The following is a 27,264-nucleotide window of genomic DNA, read 5'->3' on the forward strand; positions in this document are numbered from 1 at the left end:
AGTTTCTTCTTAGAGCTCATGCTGAACGTGACAAGGTGGGCTCCCTGCTGGCCTGGCTGGCTAACTCTGGGACTCGAGGCACTCCGATTGTGGCTTTGGCTGCCCCGGAGGGGCACATGGTTTACACTCAATCGGAGATCAACGCCCAATTCTTGGCATATTATGCGCACCTCCATAGGAGCGAGATGTCAAGTGCGCCTGTGGAGCTCGATGAATTCCTGCTTGCGGCGCGGCTTCCCCGGCTTGACCCATATCACGTGGATCGCTTGGGCGGGGATATCACCGAAGGGGAGATACGAGTAGCTATTAAGCACATGGCTCGCCGCAAGACCCCTGGCACGGATGGTCTACCGATTGAATTTTACGCAGCCTACGTGGATGTGCTGATCCCACGGTTACAGACGGTTTACCGGGAGGCCTGGGACGCCGGGGCTTTACCCGCGACCACTCGCGAGGCCTTGGTGATACCCTTACTGAAGCGTGGCGGCGACGCCAGCTCTCGCTCGGCCTACCGCCCACTATCCACGGACTACAAGATTCTGAGATGGGTTCTCGCGACGTGGCTTCTTGCTCACATGCGCACTTTGGTGCACCCCGACCAGGCGGGCTTTATTCCCCAGCGCACCACCGCCACCTGTGTGCGTCGGCTGCTTCGGGTCATGGGGAGCAATGTTGACGGCCTCCCTGATGCCGCTGTCCTTTCGATTGACATTGAGAAGGCCTTTGACAGCGTTGAGTGGCCATACCTGCTCCGGGTGCTGGAGGCCTTTGGACTGGGTGAGCGGTTTGTGAAGTGGACTGCCTTGCTTTATGCCGCGGCCACTGTTCGAGTCAAGACGGGCGCTACCATCTCCGCCGCGTACAAGGTTGGTCGGGGGACGCGACAGGGGTGCCCCTTGTCCCCTCTACTGTTCGCGCTCGCTATAGAGCCTCTGGCAGCTCACGCCCGTATGGGCCGAACGTATGAAGGTCTATCACTGAGAGGCGATACCCATTACATCTCCCTCTATGCGGACGACTGTTTGATGTTTTTAGCGGACACCGGCGATTCCCTGCACGGGGCCGAACGCTTGCTCTTAGATTTTGGCCACCTTTCGGGACTACGAGTCAACTGGAGGAAATCTTGTCTCTTCCCGCTGGCACTACGGACGGATGACTCCCAACCGGAGGGCGAACTGCGCTGGGAGTACCATTGCCTCCCCTACCTAGGTACACATATCTATCATTCTTCGCTGGCCCTCCTAGAGGGTAACATCGACAGAGCGATCCGGAATCTGCGAGGCTCCATGGGATTCTGGCGGACACTGCCTCTGTCGGTCGCGGGGCGAGTGGCGTTACTGAAAATGGAAGCACTTCCCCATCTGTTATATCTGTTCCGCACTCTGCCAATATGGATCCCGGCGTCGGTTTTTAGCAGACTCCGCTCCCTAATCTCCGGGTTCATCTGGGGATTGGGTAGACGGCGCGTCGCACTGGCCACGTTGATGCGTCCCAGGGCAGATGGAGGGCTTGCGGTCCCAGATTTTGAGTGGTATTACCTGGCGGCGCAGCTGCAGTGGCTTACCCAGGTGGTGGCCTTAGAGTACCGGGGCCCAGAGGGGGTGCAGGGCAAACTGTTTCCCAGGCATGTCATCTCTTTTATAATCCTGGGCCAGAAGCTGGACCTAGCCCAGCTCACTCTGGAGGAACGTACACTTCGTAGCTGTTGGCTTCGTTGCCATAGGCGCTCCGGTACCGCTCGCCCATATGCCCCTGAGATTCCATTGGGATTGTGCATGGCCTTCCCGCATGGAGGTGACTGGTCTGCGTTGGCAACCTGGGAGAAGCTCGGTTTGCAGGTGCTCGGTGATCTTTACAAGGATGGTACGCTGCTCACATTCCAAGAGCTGCAAGACGCTTACGACCTCCCAAGAGGTGACTACCTGCTACACGCTGCGCTGGTGGCCGGTATTCGGAAACACTGGAGGGGGGGGCTCACCAAGCCACACACATCCGAGTGCTGCCAATATGTGGTCATGGCGGCTGGTACTTACAAGGCCGTCACCTGCCTCTACCGGAGGCTGTCGACTGAAGCCCTACAGCCCATGGATGGGCTGAGAGCCAAGTGGGAATGTGATGTTGGGCGACCGATTCCTGAGTCGACGTGGCCGCAGCTAGTGCGACGAGCGTGGAAGGGCACTAGGAACGCCAGGTTCCAATTGATCCAGTTCTTTACTCTACACCGTGCATACCTAACACCGGTTAAGATTTCACACTATTTTGAGGGCGCATCGTCGCTCTGTCCCCGATGTGGGACGGTGGGAGCGGATTTCGCACACATGTTTTGGTCCTGTGGTGAACTGACTGGCTACTGGGAAGCGGTGATGGCCTGCCTGAATGCTGTCACGGACCGGCAGATAGACGCAGATATGGGCGCTTGCTTATTGTTATGGTTCCCTCACACCCCCCGTACTCGCGTTACTAGTAAGTTTTATGATTTGGGCCTGATTCTAGCCAAGAGAGAGATCGCCATGCACTGGAAATCTAGCCAGGGTCCCAGCTACTTGCGTTGGAGGGCCGCTCTGTTGCGATGGGCGAGGGCGGAGAGCGCTTGGCGGTTGCAGCAGGCCAGCCGACTAGACAACGACAAGGCCTTAGAGGTAGCTAGAGCGTGGGAGGCCTTGGTGATAGCACTCCAGCTGCCTGAGAGCGAACTGAGTGAGGATGAGGAAGCGGCAGCACCGTAGAAATGATATCTTAGTGGGTACCCCACTTCCGACGAAGCACACAGTTACTACACGCACGACAGGGGTTCTGAGAGATTGGTTCCCCCACTGACACGGACTACTTTCCTTTTTCTTTTTCTTTTTTATTCTTGGCAAGGAGGAGACTTTCTATTGGTTAGAAGCTCACTGGGGGAGGACATAAGGCACACTGACAGGGGGGGTGGGACACAAAGTGGGAACTGTTTTGGGGATTGTTATATATAAATGGCTTCATGTATGACACGTATTATCATCCTCGAATGTCATTTTTTCGCTGCATTACTTTGCCGACTGTACTAATCTTTTCTCAAACTTGATTGCCAATAAAAATTGTTTTTACAAAAAAAAGAGTGTCACGAGTCCTCCTCCGTTCCAGCAAACAGTTCGTAGTACAATCAACGACAACAAGAGTCTGTCTGTCACCGCGATTCCCCAAAGGAGAGCGTGCTCACGTCAGTGCCCGCATTATATGGCAACCGTGGGGGCTGACCAAACAATGCTCAGGGCCGTCATTGGTAGCGTTTTCGCACACTACAAGAATGACGACCCTAGGGGAACTCCTATTGGCTAATTTATTAGCTTCCACACTTAGTAATAGCAAGAAAGCTAGGTGGTGACATCTGGGGGGTGTGGGCGGGCGTGCAGCGCGCATGTGCAAGTGTGAGTGTGTGCACCAAAAAATAAAAACAGAGAGAGACGGGGGCGGGGTTATCATGTGCGCAGAGGCAGGCCAGAATCGGACCTCCAATGAGTGACCACTTGTAACCACTTTCATAGCGCGTGCTCTGCTCTGATTTGACACTGAGAGGGTGTGATGGCATCACGCCACGGTATCATCTTGTGGGCGCTCCCCAGGCCAGTAAATTGCGCACAAATACTACAATGCAGCCCAAAAACTAGCCCACCACTAGGCATGGGTTTTTCCCGCACAACTGGGAAAAAAAGTCGGCCAATTGTGCGGGAGATAGCGCAATCTGTCAACCTTGTCTAGAAAGATGCGAGGTTACTTAAAAGTTTACTTGTACAAGGATGGGAGGTTACTTATAACTTAGGATGACAGTCATTGGTTAACCAATATGTACAAGGGTTTCAGAGTTGTGATTGGTCAAACAGGATGTCAGATTGATGGACGGCGCACAGTGCCTTTTCTAAAAAAATACACGTATGCGCACAGTGAGTGCGAACGGTTGGGGCACATACCCAGATGGAGGGGCAGATATGGCGCCTACGTACACAACATCCACCGAAACACGCAGGCGGAACGCATGTGCGAAGTGTAGGGGGTACACAGCTAGATAGGGTACACAGTTCGATAGAACACCGTCTCCCCCCACGGTCTCCAACGTTTCAATTGAGCCACAAAACTACTACTGCTATTTTAGTATTGTAGTGAGTCATACAGCAGTATGTTCTTATGTATGTACTGTTATAAAAGTGAAGGTGCTATATATTCAGCCAGACAGTCTCCTTGTAGAACTGTCATTATTCAGTTGGTTCCCAATTAGTCATGCACCTTAGTAGGCCTTAGGGCATGGACTGCTTCAAATCCCTATAGACTATGCATTCACTGTTATATACACTGGCCAACTTGCCTTTTATACCTTCAATTCCCCAGTCTGTATTGTTACACTTTCACCAAACACTCTCACACTACTGTTTCAGTATTGTAATGAACCAGACAGTAGTATGTGCTTATCTATACATTGTTCTAAAAGTGTAGTTGCTATACATTCAGCCAGACACTCTCCTTGCAAAATTGTAATCATTCAGCCAGTACCCAAGTACTCATGGTGCAAAGTGGGCCTTGGGGCATGGACTGCTTTAAACCCCGATAGACTATGCATGCACTGTTCTATGCACCCGCAAATTTGCCTTTTATATGTTCAAATTCCCAGTCTCAATCCTTACACTTACACCAAACACTCTGTCACTCCTGTTATAGTTTTGTAGTGACTCATTGATCAGTGTGTAGTAATCCATTCACTACATTAAAACACTAATCAGCAGATGTACAATAAGTGGTACATCCCCAGAGATATGCCAGTTATTGTGCACTGTGATATCAGCACCATGGATGCTCCGTATTTACAATGTGGTGCACTATGGGGCAAAAACGGCACAGATATGTGATGTATTTGTGTTGTGAAGGTGGCGCATTGCTTGACTTGCGTTGCAAGCACAACGCAGCTCTGGCAGTGCTTTTGGGGCCCTATGCTCACAATGCTGTGTCAATCCTTACACCTGCTTTAAGCAGGTGCAGGGTTTTGACGCAGCATAAGTCCAAAAGTGACTGAATGAAATCTTATAGATTTCACTCTGTCAATTTTAGGAGGCATTCAAGATCCAGAACACCCCTCAACCCCCCTCCCCCCAGCGCAAGAAAACATCCTTCTGGCGCAGGGCTTTAAATGTGATGCATCTTCTATATGCGTCACTTTGTACATACTACACACCATGGCACATCTTTTACACCACCGCTGCGTCACTGTGTAAAAGAGGCACAAGGGTGTTGTAACTCCGCCCCTAACACATACAAATTCACACAGGCAGTTTCACCAGCAGTGCAAATTGAAGCATAGACTTGTAACATATGTATGTGCATATGTTACATTCAAGTGCTTTGGAGGTACTACAATATAATATAGGTAAACACCCTATAGATTTATGCCGTAGCACTTTCCTATGGTTCTGCACTTTCACATTCACCATACACTACTAATGTATTCATTTATTCATTTATGCACTACACATTTTTTCAGAGAAAGTTTTACACACTATCATAGAAATGTAGCACTTTCTTTGACCAGTGGAGGTAGTTCTGACAAGAACTGGTTTTTTTTGTCTTTTTAGTTTTTTTTTTAAAAGTTTTTTTTTAATTTGAAACCTAAAAAAAATGGAACTGGAACCCAAAAAGTGTCCAACAGGGATAACATGGAACGTGAAAAAAAAAAAACTAATGAATCGTACAGCGATGCTCCCGCTTCCTGCGTTTTATCAGGTCGATAGACTGTTCCCCGTAACATAAAAGTTAATCACAATAAATGCAAAGGAATTTGAGTTCACCAAAATCAGGTTCGATCTGTGGGTGTGGACTGCTTCCCACCACCTGGTGGTGGTGCAGTTGATGTACTTGCTACAGCAGCAGGTGGATCCTCTTGCAACCTCCGTGTTGCAGGTCTCGCAAAATTGTTGTTGTGCAAGTTCTTCACGTGCCGCACCATACTCGCAGTGCCAAATGAGTATTTTTTTGCAGGATTGCCTCTGGAAAGTGTTGTTTGGCAAATTTTACAGGTCACAAGTGGAGCATTAACCTGTTTTTCCCCTTCAGGGAAAGTAAAAAACTTCCATATAAGTGCCTCTATTTTCTTCCTCTGAGGTGCTTCTGTAATGACTTCGCCATCAGAAGAATGGCTGGAAGACGAGTCCATAGGTTTTGCCATGTTTGTCTTCCTTCTAATTTGACAGTCGTCAGAGAAGAGTTGCTTCTTCTTAGAAAGTCAAAGTAGAATGATTAAAATAGGAGGGGTTTTTCAACAGTTAGAATAGGAAGTGTTATGAACCAATCAAATCTCTTCTTTTTAAGTCACTTTGCTTCCCGTACACTTACTGTGCGCTTACAGTTCTCTTACGCTGCGAGTACGAACAACGTACCTCCGCGAATTGCGTACTTGCTTTTAAAAGTAATATACGCTTATTAAAGTTTAAAAAAACTATTTTCATAATTATCCCAGATAATGTATTCCCTTAATATGTACATTAAATACATAAATATATGTTTTTGAACAATTCGAAACTTTCGCACCATACTTGTACGGGGCGCCGTACATGATGTCACACGGAGGCGTTGATGCGACGAGCAACGTCACAGCGTACCCGTAGCGTGTTCGCGGGTACGCGCAGAGGACGATTTACCATACAAAGTATAGTGCGATCACGTACGTGTCCTGTGCGATTACCCAAAAAAATCAAATTAAAAAGGAATTATATAGAATTTAATTTTAATATATTGAATAAAAGTCATTAATAAAAAAAATGTTTAGTTTTGTTATTATTTTTCATTAAGAATATGAAATATAATTAAAAATATATATAAATAAATATTTATAATACAAATGTTAGAAATTAGTATAAAAAGAAAGAAATATAATAATGAATATATTTAAAAATTATCATTGAAAAAACCTTTGAAATTCACTGAAAAAACCATAGGTTTCAGCCACGTTATAGCTGGAATTAGCATTTAAAAACCTTTGAAATTCACTGAAAAAACCATAGGTTTCACACACGTTATAGTTAGCTGGACATTTCACTCATACAAAACCATTGAAATTCCCCCGTTATAGTTAGTTCAGCTAACTATAACTCGCGCCCCCGCAATGCACTGCTTATGACATCACATATTACATCACTCATGACAAGGTCAGTGACATCACTGATGACATCTCAAATGACATCACTGATGACATGATCCTTGTGAAAGAGTGGCAGACCTCCTCTCACCCTAATATAACCTTTGGTTCAAAAATAGAAACAAAAATTTTCAAAACAATGGAGATACCAATACCAGTTACAACAACCTATTCAGTAATTCCACCATCTACATACACATCCATTCATTCACCAACAGTTCTATGTAGTCACTTATACATGTACTCACTCATCATATGTACTCATACACCTATACATCCTGTTACACACCAATAATCATCCATACAGTTACTCACACACATACTCACACATGCAAATAAACTATCAAACATCCATTTACTTGCATATACAGCTATACACACACTTCACTACACTTACTTTTACAGAAACGTACACATACTTACTCTCTTAAACAATCACTTATAGAAACGCATACTTATTTATACAGGAACTCTTTCAATCTCTCACACTCTCACATATACTCACTTATATACATCAATACTCACATATAGGAGATTAAAACATATGTAGTTACTCATAAAGATACTATTGAGACAGTCATTCATTCACTTACACACCCATACACACACTCATCCACCCATACAGTCCTGCACACATGCTGTCTTCAAAACACATACAAACAGTGAGTCACTCATTCATGCATCTATGCGCTAAGTAATACTCCCCACCGAACCATACAGACACTCATACTGATAATCAAAAAGCCAACTAATAACTCATATAGACACTCATGTAGCTATTCACCAACTCATGCAGCCACTTATAGACAAAGTGAGATACTGATACAGATATTTACATATTTAAACATTACTGGCTAATACATGTCTTCACTAAGATACACTTAATAAGTCTGTTATGCAATCATTTTTACAAAAAAAACATCCATTTAGACATTTATTTACCCTTTTATTCTTCAATCGACCTTTAGATATACATATATAAAAAATATTTATTTTTCATAAAGACACACATTCACTGGATGATGTCATCCGTGATGTCATTTGAGATGTCATCAGTGATGTCATGAGTGATGTCACTGACCATGTCATGAGTGATGTAATATGTGACGTCATCAGCAGTGCATTGCGGGCGCACGAATTATAGTTCGCTGAACTGACTATAACAGGGGAATTTCCATGGTTTTGTATGAGTGAAATGTCCAGCTCACAATAACATGTGCGAAACCTATGTTTTTTTCAGTGAATATATATATATATATATATATATATATATATATATATATATATATATATATATATATATATATATATATATATATTACCTACTGGCGGTCGCCAGTAGGTATATATAGTTAGGATTTTTTCTCTATGGGATTTTTGAAAATTCTATGTCTAATAACTTTGGCGTTTGTGGACGGAATTGGCTGAAGTTTTCAGGAAAATGGCACATTTTGTTTCTGAGCAGCCCCTGAAAATTTGGGGGGGGTTCGTCAAGGGGGGGCCGAGAAAAAAGGGGGGTCCCAAAACGTGTTTTTAACATTGAGTTTTCCATAGGGCGGTTGGCCTCACTTTTAGCCCGAACGGCTGAATGGATTTGCACGAAACTTGGCAAAATTGTAGGGACTGGTAGCCCGATGTGCCTTTTGTAGGTCTCAATATATGTGCTTCAGTGGATTTTGAGAAATTAACGTTCAAAAAAAGATATATATCTGTAACAGCGGACCGGGCAGCGCTCCGGTTCGCGGACTTTACGCGGTACGGAGCTTTGTGAAGCGAAGCTGATTGGTTCTCCGGCGTCTGTAAACATTCCAAACAGTGCGTAGCGGCCGCCATCTTGTCTCTCGGTAGGATCGAGAGACAAGCAGAGGCCAAACCGAAGGGGCAAATGACCATAAGGGGGCATAGTAGATCCTCCCTGACCCCCTAGGTTTGATGTGGAGGCTTTAAAAGGGTCTCGCAGGGCAAAAAAAAAAATATCGTTTTTTTAGTTTTTTTGCGTGGAGTGCGCCCGGTTCGCGAACCGGGAAGCGTTCTAGGGAGCGTACTTTCTTGAAAATTAGTGAAAAAAGTTAGAGTAAAATAATAATTGTGAGTGATCAGATGTAGGGTAGCTCTGAGAAGAGCTTTTGGGTTTATGGTACATTTAGGTACTTATAAGTAGGTACCAATGCACAGTCTTAAATTCAGAGTGAAAATTCTGTTGCCCTCATCTGAGAAGTGAACTCCATCTCCTCTGTAGATATCTTGCATGTAGTAACGCAAGTTATTGTTGTACAGGGAGCCCATTCCATGGTCTCTCATGTAAGCTGAAACAGATTTGTTTACATGCTTCCTCGATTTCTCAATTTGTGGACAAAATTGGTTCGACCACCTCCATTTTTGTCTTTGGCATATATTTGAATATACCAAGGCAGTCTGAGGAAAAAGTGCCATCAATTGCTCAAAGGTGTCCTTTAAAAGCATTTCCAGACCTATCCCAGTCAAAGTGCCCAAATCATTACCTCCACAGTGCACAATTAACAGGTCAGGTTTTGGCAAATGCATAAAGGTTTTCACCAATGGTATCAATTGGTGACATTTTAATCCTCTGTGGCCAAACCACTTAATTTCCACATCTTGTAAATTGAGGTTAGGTAAATTCCTGTTTTCAGCGTACCTCTGAGCCCAATAGATGTAACTATGTCCAACAATCCAGACAGAAAACATGGCGAGAGAAGGTTCTCCTGCAGTCAGATGAAGTGTGGCAATGAAATGGCAGTTGAAAAAATGAGAGTGTAAAATGAAAAAAACTGAGGAGTTTCTGTGTTAATGAAGCAGTAAGAGTGATTGGTGGATTTTGATTGCTGAAAATAGAAAGTTAGGGTGCATGGATGAGTTTGTTGAAAGATGTATTTTGAGTGGCGAAGAAAAAATCATTAAATGAAAGATTGCACTGGATATGCAGGTGCACTGAGAGTTCAGAGTTCATTTGCAACATTGTTGTGTGAACTTGGAAACACCAGAGGTCTTGCAAGAGGTGGTTGCTATGCAGAAAAAGCAGAGAGGGGGCAGAGGGGGGAAGGGTTTTGATTTGAAAAAAAGTGAGGGAAGAGTTTTGATTGGGTGACATGAGAGATATGTGTGAAGAATTACAGCATTTCTGTGCTTTTGATAGCTGCAGACTCTGGAGTGCATACCTTTTGCTCTGCTGAAGACAAATTGGTGTGTTTCTGAGACTGTTTTGAAACTCAAAGTATTTGCTAAGGTGAGAAAAGATTTCTTTAATTTAGATAGAAAATAGTGTGCTTTAAGGAGAAAATTATGAAGAAAGTTGTGTTTTTCAAATGTTGGTTTGTCTCAAGTGTTTTACAAATAGATTTTGTTTCTTTGAGAAATTGTAATTGGAGAAAATGTGAAGTATTAGTACTGACAGGGTTTTTATGTGCATAGGAGCTGTGGAGTGTTTTCAAATTATGACTTGTAAATCGTTTTTGAGGAAAAGCAATGGTTTTAATATTGATGACAAGGACATAATGGTGTCTGCTTCTTTATAAGGTAATTGAGAGTCTCTGATGTTATTTTTCCCATTTCAATGTAAGAAGTTTGTCTGTGGAGCAAATTGCTTGTAAATATGCTCCCACCTGTGCATGGCAAATTTAGATTTTGAATGTTTGCGTTACATAGGCATGTTAAAGGTGACTGAAACATGCTGCAAAGGCAATCAAAAACGCTTTTATGTGTCTTAAGGACATTTTAAGTCATTTCCCCATGTGCAGTGTTTTCAAATTATGAGTTGAAAATCGTTTTTGAGGTAAAGGAATGTTTTCAAAATTTATGTGCGCCATATGCCCCCAAATTTCTTTTTCAGGGGTGCAGCAGGGTGTTCTTGAGACACCCCTGCACCCTCGGAAAAATTCGTAATTTGCGATGAGGTAATTGCTAATCGCAAATTGCACCTTCATTCCTATGGGCCTCCTGCTGCATGGAAATGAATGGGTAATTTGTAATTAGCAAATAGCTCATCGCAAACTAGGAATGGTAAAGAATCACTATTTATTCCTTAAAGTTCGCTATTTAGGAAATGCAAAAAACTTTGATGATACATATGGCGGTTCATCTCTAACAAGATAAGAAGCATAGGGATAGATTTATGATGACTGGCGCATCACCAGGGATGTGTTAGTCATTCTGTGCCGCTGTTCCGCCACCTATGGTGTGCTGCATTTACAATGCGGCGCATCATGGGGCAAAAACAGCACAGATGCGTGACGTATCTGTGCCGTAAAGGTGGCGCATTGCTGGAGTTGTATCGCAAGTGTGATGAAGCTCCAGCAAGGCTCAGGGGTGCCCCTGTCGCAGGGTTTCTGTTCTCACACAGAACTGTGGACAGAGGATTGGAACCTCGGCGAATTAGGGTGCCTCAAAACTCACCTTAGTAATCAAAAACCCCTTAGCAAGCTAGGTACAGTGTCACATTGGATATAACAAACTCTCAATGTTTAGACAATCCAGAATATGAACTTATAGTACCTCAGGATACGTGGAACTCATGAACACTCGGTCGTTATATATTTCTTAGAAACCAGAACATGGAGTTAAGAAGAACACATGTGTATTTGAAATGTTTATTTACTAATGCCGTCTTCTCAGGCGTAGTATCTTAGATAATACAAGTACACATATTATCAGTAGCAAAATTACCAGCATAGTTACTAGTACATAAAAAGCGAATGGTGACAGTATGTTAACATGCTGTAAATGAATAAGAGTTAGCAACACTTATAAGCAGCCGCGGGCCGTGGAGGGAGTTACGGTGGGGCAGGGAGGCGGGGAGGGGGAGGGGCAGGGTGGAGAGGGCTCCACCCTGCCCCTCCCCCTCCCCGCCTCCCTGCCCCACCGTAATTCCCTCCACGGCCCGCGGCTGCTTATATCTCACCCTCCCTAATACACATATTATATTATTTGCTAAGAAGGTCTCTTTGTGTTGGTTTAGGGCGTGCCCATACTTTAGTGTCTTAGATTTGAAGGAATCACATCAGCATACACCAGCTCTCTCTTCATGTGAACCGCATCAAGTGTTGTGTATGTGTGTTCGGCAAAGCAATATAAAACCCGCCTCATGCCCAGAATTGGCAGAAGCTGCACTTATGTTATGAGTATGAAGTCGTGGAGATCAGACCTCATAACAATTCTGTATCGTGTTGTTCTTGAAACTTCAGCACTCGCTGTACAGATATAGTTTAACAAGCAAAGCAGATAGTAGAGCAATAACATATTATTCTCATGTAAATCACGATGAACTATTAGGTTGAAAGCTAAAGCAACAACTAAGTGTCGTGTGCAGAAGTTGCAAAAAAGGAAAAATGGTGTTTAAACCGGTAATGAGCCCATGCTAACTTAACACGGTGTAAAGATATCCAGGATCTAGATGACACCTCCCCATGATCCGGAAACGAACTGAATAAGATAATAGAAGTGCCATCTCATGAGAGCAGATTGCAACTTTATATGTGGACGGTCCGCAAGGTAAAACATTAAAAACTAGGAAAATTTAATGCTAAAGAAAAATAAAACAGCCAACTACTTTATCGAGGCTTAAGCCAATAGGCAAGCTAAATAATAAAAACTTGACAAATAAGTCAATGAATTGTCAATGAAATGCTAGTACTCAGCATATCAAACATGAAAAAGGTCTATGACATAACTGTGTATGCAAAATAAGCTGCAACAGCCTCTAATAGGAAGTCACCGTCTTCATCCGAAAAGAGTTCAGCCATCCAATTTAAAAGCGGAAAAGAACATACGTGCTCTCCCAGCACCGGATCCTCTATCACCATCAGAGGACAGCTCGGTGGGTTTTCAAGAAAGCTCTGTTCCAAGAAAGACTGTGTTGCCGCCAGTAAATTCCAGGGACCAATTAGTCCATGCATCAATGCCACAGCCATAATCCTTTCGCCAGGACAAACCAACTCGTGAGTAATGATAGGACTCATCAGCTGATTAAAGTCGACGTCAGGAGAAACCGGTCCGCAGAGACACAAATCAATGGCCCAATCGAAATCACAGGTCAGGCAGTGAAATACAGGCTGGACACAGGTGAAGTAGGAGAATCGAAAAGATAATCCATATGCCGTGCTTAATATCGCCAACGGCATTGTGCCATAATATTCAAGCATGCGATTGCGGACCAGCGTCAGCAGCTGCAGGGCGGGAGCTTGCACAGGAGGGACATCCATATTTAAAAATGTAAAAAAGCACAAGAGCGTCCGCTGGTAATGCAAGTAAAAATGGGAATCCACCAAGCACAGTGGAAAAAATAGAATGAAAGAAAGCAGGGATGACTCCAAAGATTTTCTCAAATGAAGTCACAAGACCACTGGTAACAACTTTAAAAAAGTGCGCCAGGCCCTTTGTGCAGGACGCGTTAAAGATAGTCCGAACCATGTCGCTGAAATGCAAAGGCGAATCAGTATTTAAAAGGGTCTGCACCTCTGTACGGGTGTTCGCTATGTGAAGCACGAAAGTTTCACGGGCCGAACTCAAGGCCACCTCTCTCTGAGACAAAAGAGCTCTTATTCTTGCCATGCCGTTGAAATCTGCTCCCAAGGTTGGTATTTGTGGCCAGATTGAAAACTCCCTATGTTCATGTGTGGGAGGAAATAGAACATTTCTGCAGCAAATAACCCGTTCACTTACTGTTACGATAAAAGGAATACTTGTAATTAACCCAGAACAATCTTCATTATTGAGCATCAAATAACTACCATTTTCCAACAACTTGAACGTGGGGATGATAGCAGGAACTGGCGTGCCTTGCAACACGCAAGCCATATTTGGTCGGTGTTTGTTGCATGAACCGTGTAACTGTATGTGCCTACACATTAGTGAATGATCTGGCGTCTTAGTGCATTCCTCTCCATTCAGATAAACTTCTTGATCATCTTTGAAAATCTGTATGTGTATGGAAGCGACCAGACCTCATGAAGAAAACCACTACCTAAAGGTTCATAACGACCTATTGGTATATATTTCATACAATTTGAAAACTTATATAAAGCAAAAGGCAGCGTTATTAAACCGTGGATAAGGCACGTTGCCAAAGCAGCCAACCTTTTGGATTTATACTGGAAATGTTAAAGGAAGAATTACGGAGTAGGGCCTGTAAATCTTTAATGGACAACCGAGTAAAATTACTCCAACCATCATATTCCTCTAACTCCGGGATAGTAGGGGTGTTTAATTTTTTAGAAGTAGCCAATCCAAAGCATTTGGTCTGGGAAATTGTTTCATTCACAAACAACATATGATTTGGGATGAGACATGCACGGTGCAAAGCCTCAGTGCCTTGTACCTGCCAGGTTCGTGAACCCCAAACTGATGTAGATCCTGGATATCTTTACACTGTGTTAAACGCCATTTTTCCTTTTTTGCAACTTCTGCACACGACACTTAGTTGTTGCTTTAGCTTTCAGCCTACCTGCGTCAAGATCTATGCCTGCTTCAAGCAGGCGCAGGGTTTTGATGCAGCTTTGTCCTATCTGATTGTAAATGCGGCACACCGTGGGTGGCAGAGCAGCGGTGCACGTTAACTGGTGCATCCCTGGGGATGTGCTAGTTAATATAAATCTGCCCCTTTACATTTAATTATGTGCAGGGGACACAGAGTCGGTGAGGTTTATCCAAGGTTAAGAAGAGATGAGTCCTGTTCAGTGAAAAATTGGAGATAGGCTTCACCTCCTCTCAGCATCGTTGGACATGGTTAAATAATAGCTGCAAAATGTTACTCTTGTTAAACAATTTTACTATTATAATCTCTGAGATTTGTCTCTTACTCTGCAACATCTCATTGTTGTTATCTTTCTTTAAAGATAAAGACAACATCAACATGAGCGACAATCAGCAATCAGTTGATTTCGACCTCATCATTGAACTCGTAATTGAAACATCAGTGGATGTTGATCCCTTGGATGATTTCAATCCTGAGGATGAAGAAGAACGTGATGAGGATGCAGATTTGTCAGAATTGTATGACATAGGATGGGAAGCTGACGTGCTTGAGCCTATGGAACTATAAACATTTATTTTATAAATTTATAATAAATAAAAAGTAAATATTTAAACCGTTTAATTTAAAAATAAAGACACCTTCAAAAACAGGTTATGTGTAGTGTCTTCAATAAAATATTAAAATATGGTCATAAAATTAGATCAGATTCATATATAAAACAGCACAGGTAAAATGAATATAAATTCCATTTCTTTTCTGCTATTTCTGTATTCTAAATTTGCCATGTACAAAAAAATGTTCTATGTAAAAATGTTAAGTAATGTGTTAAGTTTTTGATGACTGTTATTAATTTACTGTTGGGTAATAGTGGTTAATAACATTTTTTATAATATTTTACCACAGATTCAACTGCAGATTATTTCAAGATTTTAGGATGCCAAGCAAAGAAAGAGTGAGAAAGGCTGCAAAACGTCAAAGACAGCAGGTGAATGAAAAAAAGCAGCAGTCCTCTAACAAAAAGATTTGTCAAGTCACCAAGAAAGCACCGGGTAAGAGTACAAAAACATTCATAAGAAATATCTGTAGTAAAAAAAATATTACTACAGAAAATGTTCCACTCCAGAAAAGGAGAAGCAATTCAAACGGTAAGGAAAGGCCAATGAAAAATGTTACTGCTAGAGTAAGAGATAACTCTATGCATGAAAGTAGAAGGAAACAACAGTTTAGGGACATTCGTAAACGAATGTTCCGCAACAGGATAATTGGCAATTTGTTAAAAAATATTAAGAAAGGTCAACAGAAAGTGGTTTTTTATAAGAGAAAAAAAATAGTTGAGAAAGTTATTGATCAGGCATTTGAAATTAAACGTAAGTTATTTATTTTGACAATCAATAGAATTAGGAAGCTAAACAAGGCAATTTATGATTTCAAAAGAAATAGTAGATGGAAGAGAATAGTTAATCGTAGTAATTTTTGTGAAGTTTTTTCTGGAGAATGGATGCATAGTTCAAGCTCTGAGGCATTTTTTAATGAGGAGAGTTATTTCCAGGATAATGATTTGGTGCATGCAGTTGACACCAGTGGTCGAGCTTATGAAGTGAAAGATGGTTGTCCAGTTGAAAAAGAAAAACTTGTGACAACAGAGATAGAAGAGGTGTTAGGTAATGAGGTTTTAGGGAGACGTCCTAAGGGTCCTGTGTACACCTGGAAGTGTAGTAGTATTTGCAGTGTACGACAGGATTCCATCAATTTGCTTTGTGATTTTATACGGTCATTTAATAAGAAAAGTTTGAAGCAGAAAATGAAGTTGTTGCAAGAATTAGATCCTTGCAGAGTGAGAGAAGTGATAGGTTTGCATGGTCATTCACTGGCTTGTCTTTCCAGGAGAGTATGCCAGAGTGTTTTTCATCATTTCAGGATGCTAGCAGTGCATCATAATAAAGTGAGGAAATTAGTTAGAATGTTGTATTATGCTAAGAGTCCAGCAATTATGCTTAAACAATTATGCGCTGCTCTTTTGCATGGTTCTGAAATAGATGTGAAGAATATATGTGAAGAAATTGAGTTTTGTTACTTTGGAAGTAAAGAGGAGAATGTTGAAATTGACCAAGAAGAAGAGAGTAATGTGGAAGATAGTGTACAGATTTCCAGTACAGATAATTTCCAGAGGGAAATTGCGACGTTTGAGGTGAAATCAAGTGAGAGGCCAAATTTCACTTGTGTGTGTTGTCGACGCACTTATTATAAGAATCAGACTAAGTTAGTGGATTTATATGGAAAAAGTGAAAGGGAAAATAATAGTGAATGGAAGGATTTTACAACATACTTGATGGTAGAAAATTGTTTTGATTTGGGATTGGATCAACGTGTGTGTACTTATTGTTGTAACAAATTAAATCAAAACCAGATGCCTGCTAGAGCAGTTCATAATAATCTGGAATTGGTTGAGATTCCTTCTGAATTGAAGGATTTAAATACTTATGAATCTATTTTGATTCAAAGTATCCATCCCTTTCAGGCTATTGTAAGAATGGAGCCAAAGACAGGGAAATTGCCTCCATCAGATTTACAGAGAGGATTAAAGGGAAGAGTTGTTTATTTGCCTCTAGATTTGAAGAAAAACATTAACACAATTGGAGTAGAAAAAGTGGAAGAGGAACCTCTTGTTATCTTAGTTAATGGGGTTCCGACAAAGAATAAGAAAATATGGCAAGATTTAGTAGATGTTAGGAAAGTCAAAAGGGCAACATTGTATTTGAAAAAATATAATAAATACTATAAAAATGTATATGTTGCAGAAGAGGAAGTAAGTGAGGAAGAGGATAGCGATTTGTGTGCTGGTCAAATTGAGAAAGTAGAACCCTGTACTAGTGAAGAAATATATGAACATTATAGTGTTCATCCTTTGCATTCCAAGGAAGTCATGGGGAATGCTATTGAGTTGTTTCAAATGAAACAAGCAAAAGGGAGTCCCATTAGTGTTTGGGAGGAAAGTTTGGAAGCTCGGTGTTTCCCACAGCTTTTTCCAACAGGTCAGGGAGGAAGATATGATGAGCGACCTCATCAAATTCCTGCTTCTGAATACTGGACTTTGCGATTGTATGCAGGAGATCCTAGGTTTCGACAATGCATTCCTTATTTGTTTCATCTCCTGTTTGAAAGCGATCTGTCTGGACTGTCATATGCAGTGAACCACATCTTGAAAAGTGGTATACACATGCAAAACATCTCGGCAAGTGACTTTATGGATAAAGTCAATGTCCAAGACAGTATTTTGGATTCTCACCTGATTAATCTCATGGCGTGTCAGCGTGGTACTAATGAGTACTGGTACCGTCGTCATGGTGATTTAAAATGTATGCTGAGGAACTTAGGAACTCCCACATGGTTCCTCACTTTGAGCTGTGCTGAGTATGGCTGGGAAGACTTACTTGAATTTCTACGAGAGGCAAATGCTAATGTAGAAAACATCGAATTCAAGACACCCGGAGAACTGTGCTCTTTGGATCCAGTCAATGTATGTAGGTACTTCAATCATAGATTTGAAGGTATGATGTCTTTCATCATGAATAAGAAGAATCCACCTCTTGGAGAGGTGTTGGATTTCTTCTGGAGGAAGGAGTACCAAGCAAGATGTGCTCCTCATATACATATGTTGCTGTGGATCAAGGATGCACCTAAATTTGGAACGGATGCAGAAGACTCAGTGATGAGTTCCATAGAACAGTATTCTACGTGTGCTGTTCCAAACGCAAAGGAGAAAAAAAGCCTAAGAGAAAAAGTTCTACGTTTCCAAAGCCATCGATGTGGAAAGTACTGTCGTCGTAAATTCCGGAACAAAGACAAGTTCTACACCAAATGTCGTTTCGGCTTTCCACGACCGGTGATTTCTAAAGGAAGAGTGAACAGTTTGATGTCTTCGCTGCGACATAATGTGATGAAGAAATCACCTAAAAACACATACAATTTGAAGAGGAACGAAGAGTCTAAGTACATCAACGACTACAACCCGGTGATTTTGTCCATGTGGAATGCTAACATGGATATACAGTTTGTGGCTGATAACTGTATGGCTGTGGCTCGGTATGTGACATCTTACATCACCAAAAAAGAGAAGACAGAATTGAAGGATATGTGGGAGGACATTTCCCATGAAAAGAGCCTCAGCAAGAAGTTGTACAGTTTCAGTCTGAAGATGTTGTCGCATCGAGAAATTGGAGCTTACGAATGTTCTGACCGGTTGTCTTCAGCAAGTCTCTATGCCAAGTCCAGGAGTATCGTTTGGGCGAGTGTTGGTCTTGCTGCAACGCGTAATCGAGTTCTCAAACCTGTGCGGAAAATTGAGTATTTGGCGGAAAAGGAGCCAAAGAGTACCGACATTTTGAAGAGCAACATGTTGGATACATGTTATCCAAATCGAAGCAGTCACCTCGAGAATGTTTGTCTGTATGAGGTTCTGCAAAATTACATATTCAAGAGGAACATCAAAGAAGATACTGAGAAAGGAGTGTATGCTGTAATAGGAAGTGAGGGATGTCTGGTCAAGCAAAGAAAATGCCACTTGATAAACCATCGAAAATTGAGTGGCGAATCTCCTGAAAAAAAGGAGTTTTTCTATTTAGCACTTTTGCAACTTTTTAAGCCTTGGCGTGCAGAAGAGGAACTGCTTGGAGATTTCCTTTGTTACGAAGACTCATTCAATGCTGCCAAGGAGACCATAGAATGTCCTGCTTTTCCCAAATATGTAGAAATGTTGAATGTGGAAATTGAGCAGGAAGCAACGATTGCAGCCGAGATTGCCAGAGACAGTTCTCAGGACAGTCAGAGTTCTGCTTCATTGAGTCAGGATCCACTAGGAGGACCTCTTATCGAAAATGAAGCTGCCACTGCTATGAATGAAGTGGAAAGAGCCATGGCACATGCTCAGGAGGATGCGGTTAACTTAGAAGAGTTGGAAAGACAACTCAACGTTGAGCAGAGGAACATATATGACGAACTTACCATGCAAATTGATCATGGATTAAGTCATGACAAGAAAGAGTGCTCATGTACGTCGTTGAAGCCTGTCCGACTGTACGTGAGTGGAGAAGCGGGAACTGGGAAAAGTTTCCTTAGTAAAGCAATTTCATGTTATTTGCAGGAAAGGACAGAGTCATCGCTGTCTTGTGTTGTCACCGCTCCAACTGGACTGGCAGCACATAACATTAAAGGGATTACTTTACATCGTTTACTGATGCTGCCAGTGGAGCATGACAACAAATTAGAATATCACAAGCTATCTGGAGATGCTTGTTTTGAAGTTTCAAGAGTCTTGAGGAAAATGAAACTTCTTATCATTGACGAAGTAAGCATGGTTTCCAATGTCATGCTTGCCTTTGTGCATTTGAGAATGCAAGAAGTTCTCAAAACAGAGTATGATGTGTTATTTGGTGGCAAACACATCATTGTTTTCGGAGATCTTCTGCAGCTGACACCAGTGAAAGGGCAACCTGTGTTCAAAATGCTCACGCATGAAGATACCAGGAAGTGCTTAGGGAGCATTGGCAACGTCAATATATGGTTAAACTTCAATAATGCTGAACTGCATGAAAATATGCGTCAGGCAAAGGATGAAGTTTACAAGACTATTCTACAAGATGTTAGAATTGGAAAAGTGACCGAGCATGGGAAAGAAGCTTTACATGCACGATTACTGACAAATTTATATCCAGACGAAGATGTTGTGCCTGAGAATATTTTTCAGAAAATTACTGAGAAAAAATCTGGGATATGTTTGATGCCAACTCTTGCAGAATGTGCCAAATTCAACAACAAAATGTTGCATTTAGAAAAGCAAGAGATTGTGAAACTGGAAGCTATTGACAGAGTAGAGCATATGGGATCAACAATTATTTTGTCTGAGAATCTGAAAACAAAATTGGATTCATTAGAGAAGAGTATATCTAAAACTGCGGGTTTTGAAAAGACTCTGAATGTGTGCTTGAACTGCCGTATAATTTTAAGAAGGAATTTACATGTTGAAAGAGGTCTGGTAAATGGATCAATGGGTAATGTTGTTGATTTTGTGAAATACAGAAATAGAGATGGAATTGAATTTTTAAAAATTAAATTTGATGGCATTGAGGAAGTACAGCTAATTGGTCGTTGCTCTGCTAGATTTTTGCTTGTAAAAGACTTATATGTTCGCCGTAAGCAGTTTCCTGTTTGCTTGGCAAATGCGGTGACAATCCATAAATCGCAAGGTTTAAGTGTAGACTGTGCATTGGTGAATATTGGCAGTTCTGTGTTCAAGGAGGGTATGGCATATGTGGCATTGTCACGAGTTAGAACTTTATCGGGATTGTACTTGATTGAGTGTGATGTCACAAACATTTGTGCGGATCTAGATTGTGTTAAGGAATACAATAGGTTAAGAAGAGAGTATGCGCCACATTTGCTTCAGTATCCTTTGTTTGAGAAACGTGTGGTAGGCCGGAAACGAAGAAATGTGACCAATACTGGGGAGGTTGTAGCAAAAAGACGAAAAGTCGATGAACCTGAAATTATAAGCAGAAACAAAAAGGATTCTGTTGAAGATGTTGTTGGTTTTCAATTTGAAAACAGTTCTGGTGTCAACTGCTATGCTAATGTAGTGGTTAATGTTTTGTTTTCTCTAGAAAATGTAAAAGAAGAGATTGTGGTCAATTCTGATCAAAGATTTTGCAGTTTGTTAAATTCTGTGTTAGAGAAATGTAGCACTGATAGAAGAAACATAGAAAGTGTGTCTGAAATTCGAAATCTGTTAGACAGATGTTCAGGCCAAACACAATTCTCTCAAAATAGTCAGCAAGATTGTCAGGAGTTTTTAATGTATATGCTTGATGTATTGCATGATGAAGGTGTAGATGTAGATCACCTGTTTGGGCTTTCTTATCAATGGCAGCATGACTGCGAGAACTGTAGGGTATCAAGTACTACTAGTGTAGACTCAGAAAGATTTATATATTTAACTTTGCCAGACAGTAAATCAGTCTCTTTTAATAAGCTAGTAAAAGCAGCTGATCACAACATGGAGTGTAGCCAATGTAAATCTGAAATGATTCCCACATTATTTATACGAACATATGGCCAGTATGTCATTTTAATGTTCCAACGATGTAGGCCTGATGGAACAAAATTGACAACTTTAATTAAAAATTTTGTGGCTTCACAGTTGTCAATATCAGGAAGGACTTTTGTAACTGTAGCAATTATATATCATGATGGTCCTTCAATAACATCAGGACATTATACAGCTTATTTAAAGTGTAGAAATGGCTGGTCATTCTGCAATGATTCTGTTTTAATTTTCAAAAAAAAATTGCCGTATGACCTTAAAAACTCTTACCTGGTGTTTTTAAAACCAACATTTTAGGGAAAGAATCTCGGGATGTGCTCTGAGGAATTTCAAGAAGTTCTAATGGCTCCTACACGATTTGGCCTTGAGGATAAGTGTAGTACAGAGACATAACTTCTTACCATAACACTGGACGTCATGGAGAAATACGTGCACTTTGAATGAGTTCAGAAAAACTGTTTCTTTTTATAAGCTAATTGAAGCAGCCAATCAAAACATGGAGTAGAGGGAATGTAAGTCTGCAATGCTGTCTACTGTTTTACATTGCTTTGTGATTAAAAGTGATGTAGAGAATTAAATAATTGTACTAGTCATAAAGGTAGTGTAAGTCTGCTTCATAGTAAGCAGTATCAGTGTGATAGGAAATGTAGAACATGATTGAGCAAGAAGGGGAAGATATTAGTAGTCCAGGATTGTGAAAATGATCTTCAACATTTTAATTGTGAAAGTTGCGGAAATACAACATGACGGGATTGGCTTACAAGAATTCTAAGAGTTATAAATGGCTCAGACACGATTTGGCCTTGTGGAAACGTGTGGTAGAGAGCGAGAAGTCATTTATTGTATGTAACATGTTTTTGAAAACGATGGAGGTTTTCTTTCAGAAAGTGGCGGGTTGAAAGTAATAACAGCACAACAGAGTGTAAGCTGTTCATAGGACATCCTTGGCCGTCATGGAAAGTAAGTTAACTTTAAGGAGTTCTGAATTCTGATTTGTTATGTTGTATGGGTTTTTTAAACACAATCATTTTGATTGTGTTTTTTTTTCCCCGCTGTTATATGATGAATACCTTCAAGTCACTGTTTTAGTGAAATTTGATACATTCTGAGAACAGCAAAAATAAACCATTTAACATGTATAATTAATTCTGTTCTGTTTGCATTTATGATGTACATGTAGAACTGTGTAGGAGGCATGGAGAAGGTGAGGCTTCTGTAAGTGTCAAAGTTGTTGCATACAGTGCTCATATTCTACGTAGTCTTTTATATTTCATTACTTTCACTGTTTCTGACTGATCTAAAATTTTTTTTTTAAAAAGAACAGTAAGTATAAGGGAAGGAAACAGACAGTTATGTTAAAAGAAAGACAGCTATAGGGAATAAACTAGGGATACTGTTACCCGCAATCCTCTGCTGATGATGTCACTGAGCATGTCATGAATGATGTAATATGTGACATCATCAGCAGTGGATTACGGGTAATAGTATCTCTAGTTTACTCCCCTATAGCTGTCTTTCTTTTAACATAACTGTCTGTTTCCTTCCCTTATACTTACTGTTCTTTTTTAAAAAAAAAAAAATTTTGGTTCGCTTCTGGTTCGCGTACCGGCGAGCGAACTGGGAAGCGAACTAAGAGAAATAGAGGTTGGCACAGTTCCAAATATTGTACCAATTTTTTAATAACGGGGAGGTAGTTCTGAAAAGAACTTTTTTTTTTATTGTTTTTGTTGTTTTATATTTTTTTTATTATTTTTCTGAACATTTTTTTACTTTTTTTTGAATTTTTCTGAACAGTTTTATATTTTTTTGGGGGGTTTTTCGGAGGGGGCAACGAAAACGATTCATTGTAAAGGGCTCAACAGTAGCAACAAAAAAAAAAAAAGAATTTATTATTTGGGGCGTTTCGTACAAACTTGCATATGATAGTCAATAGCTCTGTTGATCAGAGTGATGCTACTTTCTCCGTAGCAAATGAATCCACTGCAATGTACGCAGACTTGTTTTACTTCACGAAATCTCGTTTGTATATTTGGCACCATCTCCCTGCCCTCTGGTCCCGTTACTTCCGGTACAACAGATCTTCTGGCCATAATAGGGAGATTATCTAGGTCGTTACGAAACTGTGCAGCACTGTAGTTGTTAGGATGCCACCTAGTCATATGGCGATGCATTGTGTAGTTTCCGAAACTGTATTTTTTGTCGGTCCCTCTGGACAGTCTATCTTGACATATAAGGCAAGTTACGTATGTTGCATTTACTTTTTTCTGACCTTTGGGAATTTTAAAAAATTGCCAAATGAAGTTTTCTTTCCGGTGAGACGTCCTGGGCTCCTCAGGCAAAAAGTGCCTCTCTTCGTGCTCTTCCTCCTGTTCCTCTTCTTCCTCTTCTTGCTGAATTATAACTTCAGCAGGTGGTCCACTCTTCCTTGGATGTGGTGGAGGTGGTGGGGAAGCACCAGCTGAAGCTACTAAAGAAGCCATTGCTCACTGGTAACAAAGGGTCTTTCTCTCACAATGATGAAAGTCAGAGTGAGGAAAGAAGGAGGGATTTTCATCATTTGGGAAAAACAATAGTTCTCAACCAATGAAAAGTGTTCATTTTAGATTATATGACCTAGTCTTACATCATTAGGAAACCAAAAGTGAAATGAACCAATGAAAAGTGTTATGACCAAGTCACATGACCTGCTGTGTTTACGTTACGCGCTTTGCAGGGCCTCCCGGTTTGCTTCCAGAAACCTGCGCTTTGCGCCTCGGTAAGCGTACCAGTTCGCTAACGATATATATATATATATATATATATATTCACTGAAAAAACCATAGGTTATAGACCATATATAGTTAGGAATTAGCATTTAAAAAACCTTATTTTACTCACACAAAACCATTGAAATTCCATATATAGTTAGTTGTACTAACTATATATCGCGCACCCGCAATCCACTGCTGATCATGTCACATATTACATCATTCATGACATGGTCAGTGACATCACTGATGACATCACTGATGACATCTCAAATGACATCACTGATGACATCACTGATGACATCTCAAATGACATCACTGATGACATCACTGATGACATCACTGATGACATCTCAAATAACATCACTGATGACATCTCAAATGACATCACTGATGACATCACTGATGACATCTCAAATGACATCATTGATGACATCACTAATGACATCACTGATGACATCACTGATAACATCTCAAATGACATCTCAAATGACATCACTGATGACATCTCATTTGACATTACTGATCACATCACTGATGACATCATTCATGTGATAATACGATGAACCTCTTCAGACTCTAATATAACCTTAGATACACTCAGTGTAAACACAGACTCGCAGATTGTCACTCATCCATGAAGTTACACACACACCTAGTCAGTCATGCAAACAATCAATCACACCTCCATTTCCTTAACTATACAGTTAAACACACCTTACTTATTCAAACATATACTAAAACATATTTACTCACTTATACAATCCTGGATACAAGTTCACAATGATCCATACAGCCACTCACACATTCACTGGCTCTTATGCACAGTTATTTATATATGTCATCTCTCACATGTACTGTATTTTACATATGTACTTACTTTGACATGTAGCACTGAGATATCTATTCACTCACCAATACAGTCATGCACACAGTCAACCACCCATACAGCTGTTTCCACATGCACTTTTGAACCCATACATCTATGCAGAGAGTCATACACCTCCCAGCCACCCATACACACTCTCAGTCTCCCATACAAATACTTGGGCAACCAATCAATAACCCATATAGTTAATCATATAGCTACTGATCAACACATGCAGCAGTTTACAGAACAACAGACATAATGATGCACAAATTAAGACAGTTTAGTCACTAACCCATGCACTCAGTGAGACACATTTAATCCCTCACTCATACAGTCAGTCATGCACCTACTAAATCCTTTGTTCAGACACTTCTACATCCACTCATTCTTCAATATGTAAAACATATTTTAACTTTTCAGAAACATACAGTCACTGGATGTTGTCATCAGTGATGTCATCAGTGATGTCATTTGAGATGTCATCAGTGATGTCATCAGTGATGTCACTGACCATGTCATGAATGATGTAATATGTGACATGATCAGCAGTGGATTGCGGGTGCGCGATATATAGTTAGTACAACTAACTATATATGGAATTTCAATGGTTTTGTGTGAGTAAAATAAGGTTTTTTAAATGCTAATTCCTAACTATATATGGTGTATAACCTATGGTTTTTTTAGTGAATTTTCAAGGTTTTGTAAATGCTAATTCCTAACTATATATGGTCTATAACCTATGTTTTTTTCAGTGAATTTCATTGGTTTTTTAAAAGCTAATATCTATAGCTGTAAAATGTATTCTTCTTTAAATCCAAAAATATATTTTATATGTTTATTAATAATTTTTTTTAAATATTTTTTTTGTTTCGCTCCCGGTCCGCGAACCGGGAAGCTTCCCGTTAGCTCAATTTAAAGCCGCGACCCGGTCCGCGAACCGGTAAGAAATCAACATAGTGACGGTATCGCGTTGCCGCGTAATGCGTCTTATGACGTACTGCGTTAGCGCACCCGGAAGTGCCCCAGGGCGCGGACCGAGGCGCGAAACGCAGCTCCCCGGAAGCGATCCGCGGCGCGTCGCGAAAACGCGACGTATCGTGTTGCCGCGTAATGCGTCTTGTGACGTACCGCGTTAGCGCACCCGGAAGTGCACCGGGGCGCGGACCGAGGCGCGAAGCGCAGCGACCCGGAAGCTATCCGGGGCGCGGACCGGAGCGCGTAACGTAAGCATAACAGGTCATGTGACTTGTTAATAACACTTTTCATTGGTTCATTTCACTTTTGGTTTCATAATGATGTAAGCCTAGGTCAGGTGACCTAAAAATAACACTTTTCATTGGTTGAGAAGTATTGTTTTTCCCAAATGATGAAAACCCCTCCTTCTTTCCTCACTCTGACTTTCATCATTGTGAGAGGAAGACCTTTACTACTATATGAGAAATGGCGTCATTGGTAGCTTCAGCTGGTGGACCCCCACCACCACCTCCACCTCCTCATGGGAAGAGAGGACCACCTCCCCAGGTCATTACCAACACTGAGGAGGAAGATGAAGAAATGGATGAGGAGGGAGAAGAACCACAGTTCTTAGAAGAGGTGCCCCGGGTTTCCAGAAAGAAAGCCAGTTTCATCTGGCAGTTTTATTCGATCCCTCGTGGCCAAAAAAAAGTCAATGCGAGGTATGTCACCTGCCGCATATGCAAAGAACAATTATCAAGAGGGACGGACAAGAAATATAGTTACGGAAATCACACAATGCACAGGCACATGACAAGGAAGCATCCACTAAATTACAGCCGGGCGGAAATAAGGGATATGCAGGACAATCCAAGACCAACTCCTGTGGCCAGACCAAGATTACCAATTGCGTTAACACCAGAAGAGGCACGGGAAACTGTGCCAAATATACAAGAG

This window comes from Lissotriton helveticus, chromosome 4_1, assembly GCF_964261635.1.
Source record: "Lissotriton helveticus chromosome 4_1, aLisHel1.1, whole genome shotgun sequence".
Taxonomy (NCBI): domain Eukaryota; kingdom Metazoa; phylum Chordata; class Amphibia; order Caudata; family Salamandridae; genus Lissotriton; species Lissotriton helveticus.